Here is a 7,987-nt window from a genome sequence, read left to right on the forward strand (position 1 = left end):
TTTTCTATGAATGCTCCCACCTGCATGTCCTTCCTTCTCACAATGTTGTAATTACTTCTTTTGCTTATATGTCTGATGTGCCCATTTAGACACTGAGCCTATTAATAGTAGCGAGTGTGCTTTATTTATTTTTATTTTTATTTTTTCCCTCTCATAATTGAGCAATTTTGGAAAAGTAACTATGGTTTTAAGTGCTTTTGAGTAAAAGAGTATTTAACTCCCCAGGATGGATGTTTAATTCTTGAGGGAGAACATGTTTTTAGGGTGGAAACGCAGGTGCTAGAGAGCAGGAGTCTAAATAATGGTGTAAAGCATAAGTGAAACGTGGATGCTTCTAGGAGAGTAGAGTCTAAAAATAAAAAAAACCTGAAAAATCAAAAAGAGTGTGGGAGACCATGACTCACAGGCACTTTACAAATCACTGGAGAAGAAAGGAAAAGGGGTGGGGCAGACCAAAGCCACACGTTTAGGCAGGAAGGGAAGGCAAAAACATCAAGAAAAATAGTGCCTAGTGACCTTGTGGGGCTGGAGCGGAGTTCAAAATTGGCCTAACTCAGAGACTGATGATAATCGAAAACATAAGGATGTACTTGACTATAGGGTCTGAGTACTGATTAATTTTTTTCTTATTTTTAATTTATTTTTACATTTAATCACTATATATCTCCACAACATACAAAATGAATCTTCCCAGCATGGTTGAACCTGAAAAGAGCCTGAAAGATTACATCAGTGTGTAGATGTAGTTTTATGATTCTATGAAGATAAATGCGTCCCTGAGACTTCCTTTACCTTTCTAGTAAATGCTAGCGTGCACCGGATGATCTGCATGTGTTGGAGGACTGCCAATAGGGGTGGAATGACGACGAGGACAGGACCAAAACCAAAGAGGAAGTGGGGGAGGCTGGGACTCAGGGCAGATACTTCCTCCACTTCTGCTGAGCAGCCACGAAATGCAAGAAATTTAATTTTATGAAGGCACAGCTCAGTGGGGCTCTGCTTTTCATCCTATAAGTCTGAAGTCAGGAAGATTAGGGACAATCTTGTATCAATCTTTTGATACAGCAAGTGCTCACTAATGTTTACTGAATAAATAAGAGAATCATCAAATGATAAATGTTAACTGTATAGCACTCTACAAATGTAAATTTTTATTATTCTTTTTCCTACTCATTCTAAGTTCAGTTCAGGTCTTATTTCCTGACACTTACTTTGATTACCTCACTTCATACTCATCTTTCTCTTTGATCTTATGTTTATTATAGGTACCAATAATATGACAGTATTTTACTACCTTTTATCATGTAGAAATCTTATCTTCTTTGGTAGATTGTAAAGTTTCCTAGGACAAGAGAAGGAAAAACTAGCCTTTTTAAAAAAATTGTAAGTTGTATGACCTCTCGAAAGCCTACCTTATTGCATGGTTCTACATATAAAAAAATGTGTAATAAATGTTCATTGTGTGATTGATTAATTGACTGGAGTGAAGTTGCTCATCCTCCATGAGAATTTAATTTATGAACAACTAGACTTGTACTAATGATCTTAGTGACTTTCTTCCATGGTAATAAAAGATTTTGGGGAAGGGGGAAGAAAGATTCTCCTGTGATCACTGTGGCCTTACCATTACAATAAGTAACTTTCTTACTTGGTATTTCTAATGATACACTTAGCACTCATACAGGTATTAAAAGCTATGGGGGAGCAGATACTGTATTTATCATAGCTCTCAAATGGTTCTTATGCAGCAACTTATTCTCCTTAAGGTGAAAATATCATACTCATCAATTTGGATAACTCTGTTGCAGAGTTAGAATCTAAATGTAGGGCAGTGTCAAGCCCAAAAGGATCATGGCATTCAGAGGTAATGATACAGTGTGTCCCTTGTATAGTATTCTGCTGTGTCATAAATGTCTTATTTTATGTAATCAGGTTAAAATGATGTATAAGACCAGACCTGAAGGGTAATGTGAGTCACAAAAAGACAACAGAGATGTTGAGGATCACATTCATGTGGGAGAGAGAGAAAAAAAGAGAGAGAGAGAGAGAGTGAGTGCATCCTCCAGTGGGAATGGCCTTGATGAAACTGGATTTTGGCCATGCATGCGCACACTCCTGACATGTTTTCCAAGCCATCATGTCCAGGACTTGAACTGCATAGTCAGTCATCTAGCCACCTTAACCACCCCACTTATGCTGGCCCTCCTGGTATCTTTTGAGGAAAAAAAATATTATTTTGTAAAGTTTTAAAACATTTTTAGTTGACAAATAATAATTGTATATATTGAGGGGGTACAATGTGATTTTTCAGTAAATGTATACATTATAGAATGATAAATCAGGACTATAAGCATATCCATCATCTCAAATATTTATCACTTGTTTGTGGTGAGAACATTTAAAATTCCTTCTTTTAGCTGTATTGAAATATGCAGTTCAATATCATTTATACAGTCCAGTATCATTATCTATAGTCACTGAGCTGTACGATGGAATGTCAGAAGTTATTCCTCCGGTCTAACTGAAACTTTGTATTCCTTGACCAACTTCATTTTCTCCCATTCACTCCTACTTCTTAGCCTCTGGTAACTCCCATTCTACCCTCTACTTCTATAGGTTCAACTGATTTTGATTATATGTATGAGTTCATATAACATTTGTCTCTCTGTCTTATTTCACCTAACATAGTGTTATCCAGGTTTATATCCATGTTATCACAAATGAAAGAATAATTTCCTGTTTTTGTTTTTTGTTTTTTGTTTTTTTTAGACTGAATAGTATTCTGTTGCATATGTACGCCACATCTAAAAAAAGTTATCTGTTGATGGACACTTAAAATCTTGGCTATTGTTAATAATGTTGCAATAAACATGAGAGTGTAGATAGATCTTTAGCATGCTGATTTTAATTCCTTTGGGTGTATACTGAAGGTAATTCTATGAGTAGTCTTCAAAAAATTCACGGAAATATATATTATGACAAAAATATGGATTTTATTCATTTGGCACCAAATAAACTTAAACTTTAACTCCATTTTTCTATCAACTTTTTTTTTGAGAGATTTTTTTCTATGGGGTGCATGTGCTTTCCAGAGAGACAGAAAGAGACAAAAAGACAAAAAGCGAGAAATCACCCCCAGGGAAACACAAACATGTGCCCAGTGAGTTACAAGATACTGGGTCCAAGACATGTGAGAATATAGCACCTTAACTACTATGCCACCTGCTGACCACTTCCATCATCTTTTTAAAGTACCCTCATATTTTTAGTTTTGTGAGGAGCCTCCATACTGTTTTCCAGAATGGTTGTACTAATTTACAATACTGTCTTCTTGAGATTATATTTCTATGGCTGTCATTTCTCTGGACCCTCATCTTCCTCTTCTCCAAAAGTATAGGCACTGTCTAAGTTTTGGTCCATGGTCTTCTCTTTGATTTGTTTTCTCTAAGCCAAGATATTTTATGTTTTTGGTTTATCACATTTTCCAGATTTATCCTTGGCCTCCATTTATTAGCTGTAACTCCCATTCATGGCCATTATTTTCCAACCGTTCTATCAAGCATTTTTCCTTGAAATTCTAGTCATCGCCTCAAACTCAATAGGTCAAAACCAGAACTCATCATACTCAACAATCCACTTCTATCTCCAAGTTATCTATTGCTATAAATAGTACTAACACAGATTTACCAAGTTCACAATTTCAGAGACATCTCTGACTTATTCCTCTCCTACATTGTCTTTATCTTATTATTCACCACTTCCATCTATTTTTTTGAATGCCTCTTGTGTTCCTTTTCATTTCATTTCCATTGTCATCAACCTAGCCTAGAGCCTAATTAACTTCTATCCTTTGAGTGATCTCTCTATCTCCAGGTTTCCCCAAATGTAATAAAATGAACGTTCTGCCAGATTCATGAACTCAAAATGTTCTTCTTTCATGTCCTCCTTTATTCAAAGTTTGCTAATTTTGTCATTAGAAAATTCCTGGAATTCAATATCTAACAACCTAGCCTTAAATTTTGATTTAAATCTATTTTCTATTACTCTGTGACTCAGTCCTTTTATCCTAGGCAGATCAGGCTCCCTGGTGCACCCTGAAGATGCCAAGCTCACTCCTGACACAATATATTCCTGACACATTTCTGTGGCCAGAATTGAATTTTAACAACATGTATTGACCACATACTATGTACATGGCAAATTTGCTTAGCATCTCAAATAGTAGATATTCTTTTAGGTCTATCTCATTTTGGGTCTGAGACCTAAACTCACAGTCACCATGTGAGTTTCAGCTCACTTAACCACCAGGTCACAGACTAGCCCTATTCTATAGGTCTTATATCCCCATCAACACTCTAAGTTCCCCAAGCATTAACTTATTTTTTGCCATATACCTTAACTTATTTTTTGCCATATACCATATTGAACTAGATCAACACTTGTTTAACTGGTTTACAAAAATTTTGAGATATTTCAATAGGAACATGAGAAATAACTAGACAGATTAAAGTGGAGGTCTATACAGAGTTATATATGAGAAATAACTAGACAGATTAAAGTGGAGGTGTAAACAGAGTTATGTTTTTTGGGAGAATATGATAGTTACTCTTCATGGTATTGACTCCAAAAGGTTGTGTATGTACCTTAAGAATCAGTGCCTTTCTTTTAATATCCATTATTATCAACCAATGATACTGCATGGGCAATATTTAATTTTCTGTACTATAGAAGAATCTTGCTTTTATCCCAGACAAATAATTCCTAAATGCAACAAAAATTTGATTAAGGGTAGGGAAGACAAAGTAGTGGAAAATGAGAACTGATCACTCTGAGTTAGAAAGGCACTGACATGCTAGATTCAGCTTAGACTCAATGTGTGAACTTTCCTTAACCTACTATTCTGTTTGGGCTCACTGGCTCCCAGGCTGACATTTTGTTTTCAGAAACTGATTGGTTAATGTAGTCAATATTTATAGAAATCAAGGAGCAGTTTTTGTTATAGATGAATGTTATGGGGAATTAATGTAAATATAATACTTAATGTTATTTACTATCTAAACATGGGTGGCTTTAGTTCTAATTGGATCGTTAATAGTAAAACAGCAACAGAAAATATTTTTGAATGATTAAGACTGGTTGGAATAGATACCATAAACTTAAAATTGTGTAGAAACAAATTTCACAAATACAATTAAAATACAATGCAGTTTATTGTATTTTCTATTATAAAAATATAAATGTTTTTATACTTGCAATCATATACAAGCTCATCCAGGTTTAGTTACATTTTCTTGTTAAATAATCTCCTGCTAGATGTATGGTGGTGTGATCTGTCTGTAGGAATCAGAACACGGGAAAAGAGAACTGCTTAATTCAAGAGGTGAAGGCTACCAACTCCTTTGTTTACTCTTGAAAACAGTTTTCTTGCTGCTAAGTAAATAAATGCTCCTGGCCAAAGATTCTGATTAAAATGCATGAACTGTTAACTTTGCATAAGTCCAGCCTATGTCAAATATGTCAAAATTGTAGAATAGATCATGCAGCTTCCTTATATTCATGTATAGTTGAGAGAATTTTCTTTCTGCAGTTTCTAGTCAGAACCTGCCAATTTCTAGTGTGCAGTGTTTTTAAAGAAAATTTCTTAACCTCTCTGTTTCCTCATTTGTGAAGCTGCTATAGTAACATTTAGTCTGTCCTACAGTACAAGATGCTAAGAGGTTCAAGTGAAATAATGAATGCAAAACTACCTTGTGAAAATGCCAGCTCACCCTCACCTTTTGGTCTGCCCTTAGTAGTCACCATATATTTTCTCTTCATATTGAAACTTCCACACATTAGAAATGCCATAAATATGACTTACATTTTTGGCTTAATTGTAAGGTGCTAGAGGTTTGGGGTGTGTCCCCTCTGTTTTGCCATATTGAACTCCTAGCAGAAGCACTGAGCAATGCTTGTTGACAGACTGATTAGATTTTGAAATTTCTAGTCAAGAAATAAAGCAGAAAGGATTCATTTGTTTTCAGAAACTGATTGGTTAATGTAGTCAATATTTATAGAAATCAAGGAGCAGTTTTTGTTATAGATGAATGTTATGGGGAATTAATGTAAATATAATACTTGAGGTTATTTACTATCTAAACATGGGTGGCTTTAGTTCTAATTGGATCGTTAATAGTAAAACAGCAACAGAAAATATTTTTGAATGATTAAGACTGGTTGGAATAGATACCATAAACTTAAAATTGTGTAGAAACAAATTTCACAAATACAATTAAAATACAATGCAGTTTATTGTATTTTCTATTATAAAAATATAAATGTTTTTATACTTGCAATCATATACAAGCAAATCCAGGTTTAGTTACATTTTCTTGTTAAATAATCTCCTGCTAGATGTATGGTGGTGTGATCTGTCTGTAGGAATCAGAACACGGGAAAAGAGAACTGCTTAATTCAAGAGGTGAAGGCTACCAACTCCTTTGTTTACTCTTGAAAACAGTTTTCTTGCTGCTAAGTAAATAAATGCTCCTGGCCAAAGATTCTGATTAAAATGCATGAACTGTTAACTTTGCATAAGTCCAGCCTATGTCAAATATGTCAAAATTGTAGAATAGATCATGCAGCTTCCTTATATTCATGTATAGTTGAGAGAATTTTCTTTCTGCAGTTTCTAGTCAGAACCTGCCAATTTCTAGTGTGCAGTGTTTTTAAAGAAAATTTCTTAACCTCTCTGTTTCCTCATTTGTGAAGCTGCTATAGTAACATTTAGTCTGTCCTACAGTACAAGATGCTAAGAGGTTCAAGTGAAATAATGAATGCAAAACTACCTTGTGAAAATGCCAGCTCACCCTCACCTTTTGGTCTGCCCTTAGTAGTCACCATATATTTTCTCTTCATATTGAAACTTCCACACATTAGAAATGCCATAAATATGACTTACATTTTTGGCTTAATTGTAAGGTGCTAGAGGTTTGGGGTGTGTCCCCTCTGTTTTGCCATATTGAACTCCTAGCAGAAGCACTGAGCAATGCTTGTTGACAGACTGATTAGATTTTGAAATTTCTAGTCAAGAAATAAAGCAGAAAGGATTCATATTAGCAGCATAATTTAAAGCAGGCAAGGCAGATTAATTATTCCCAAACTCTCAGAAATTTTCTAAAATATTCCATTAGCAGAATTTTAGTACATATTGTTCCAGTCATAATATTCAAACACTAAATCTCCTTACCTGCTAACTTGAAGGATCACAGTTTAGGGTCCTTTTGCTTTCGCTCTCAGAAGCAAGCTTTGTCTTCAGAAAATCTGACCTATCAGTGCTAACTCTTTGTTAGCAAGCTGCAGATGAATCTGGATACCCTGGAGGGTCCTAAAAGAGCACTCCATTCACAGAGTACCTGCTTTTTAAGCAAGTTTCCTTGAAAAGATGAATTGCTGTTTACAAGAGGGGAGAGAGCAGGGCACATTTGCTAGCCAATATATACAGATTCTTCTTCCTCTTTCAGATTAGTCCTCAAACTGTTTAAAACACACCAGAGTTTGGCTTTTTTTCGTCTGAAGTGGGGGAGGGAAAAGACGAGGCAATAGGAAGACTAGAAACTGAAGACTTGCAGGTCGTGTGTATAAATGAGCTTTTATTCTAGCTCCAGCAATAGAATCCTCAGGAAATCAGCTGCTCTGACATGGGAGACAGGGAGGAGTGTACTTTGTCCAGCCTAGTTCTCTCTGATTTTTATGATTGTGGGCAGTAAGACTATTCGTAGGCGGGGAAAGATAATCTTACCAGAATATGTTAATATAACTGGTGTTATGTGAAACATGATGTAAGCAAGGTAAATTTCACCTCTCTTCATTTCTTTCTCTCTCTATGACACTGGTGGCTATATCAGCATTCTATAATACAAAACCTTTTCCTATGTAGTGCCTTATGTCCTTAAAAAAGAGTGCCTTAGTTTGGGCTTGACTTCCTAAAATCCCCAAAATAAATGGC

General features: G+C 35.3%; 1 protein-coding gene across 2 annotated transcripts in view; it reads right to left on the reverse strand.

The window, feature by feature from the left end:
- Window positions 1-7,645, reverse strand: part of LOC102500410 (cysteinyl leukotriene receptor 1) — a 50,735-nt gene extending 43,090 nt beyond the window's left edge. Inside the window, exon 1 of one of the 2 annotated variants that reach the window (XM_006148778.2) lies at window positions 7,229-7,645. The gene's annotated coding sequence lies outside the window, so the exon portion shown is untranslated. Of the gene's footprint in view, window positions 1-5,860; window positions 5,984-7,228 lie in introns of those variants that run through there. The other variant, XM_027771972.1, reaches the window with a different exon arrangement.
- Between the last annotated feature and the right edge of the window lie 342 nt (window positions 7,646-7,987).

This window comes from Tupaia chinensis, unplaced genomic scaffold, assembly GCF_000334495.1.
Source record: "Tupaia chinensis unplaced genomic scaffold, TupChi_1.0 Scaffold000243_1, whole genome shotgun sequence".
Classification (NCBI taxonomy): Eukaryota; Metazoa; Chordata; class Mammalia; order Scandentia; family Tupaiidae; genus Tupaia; species Tupaia belangeri.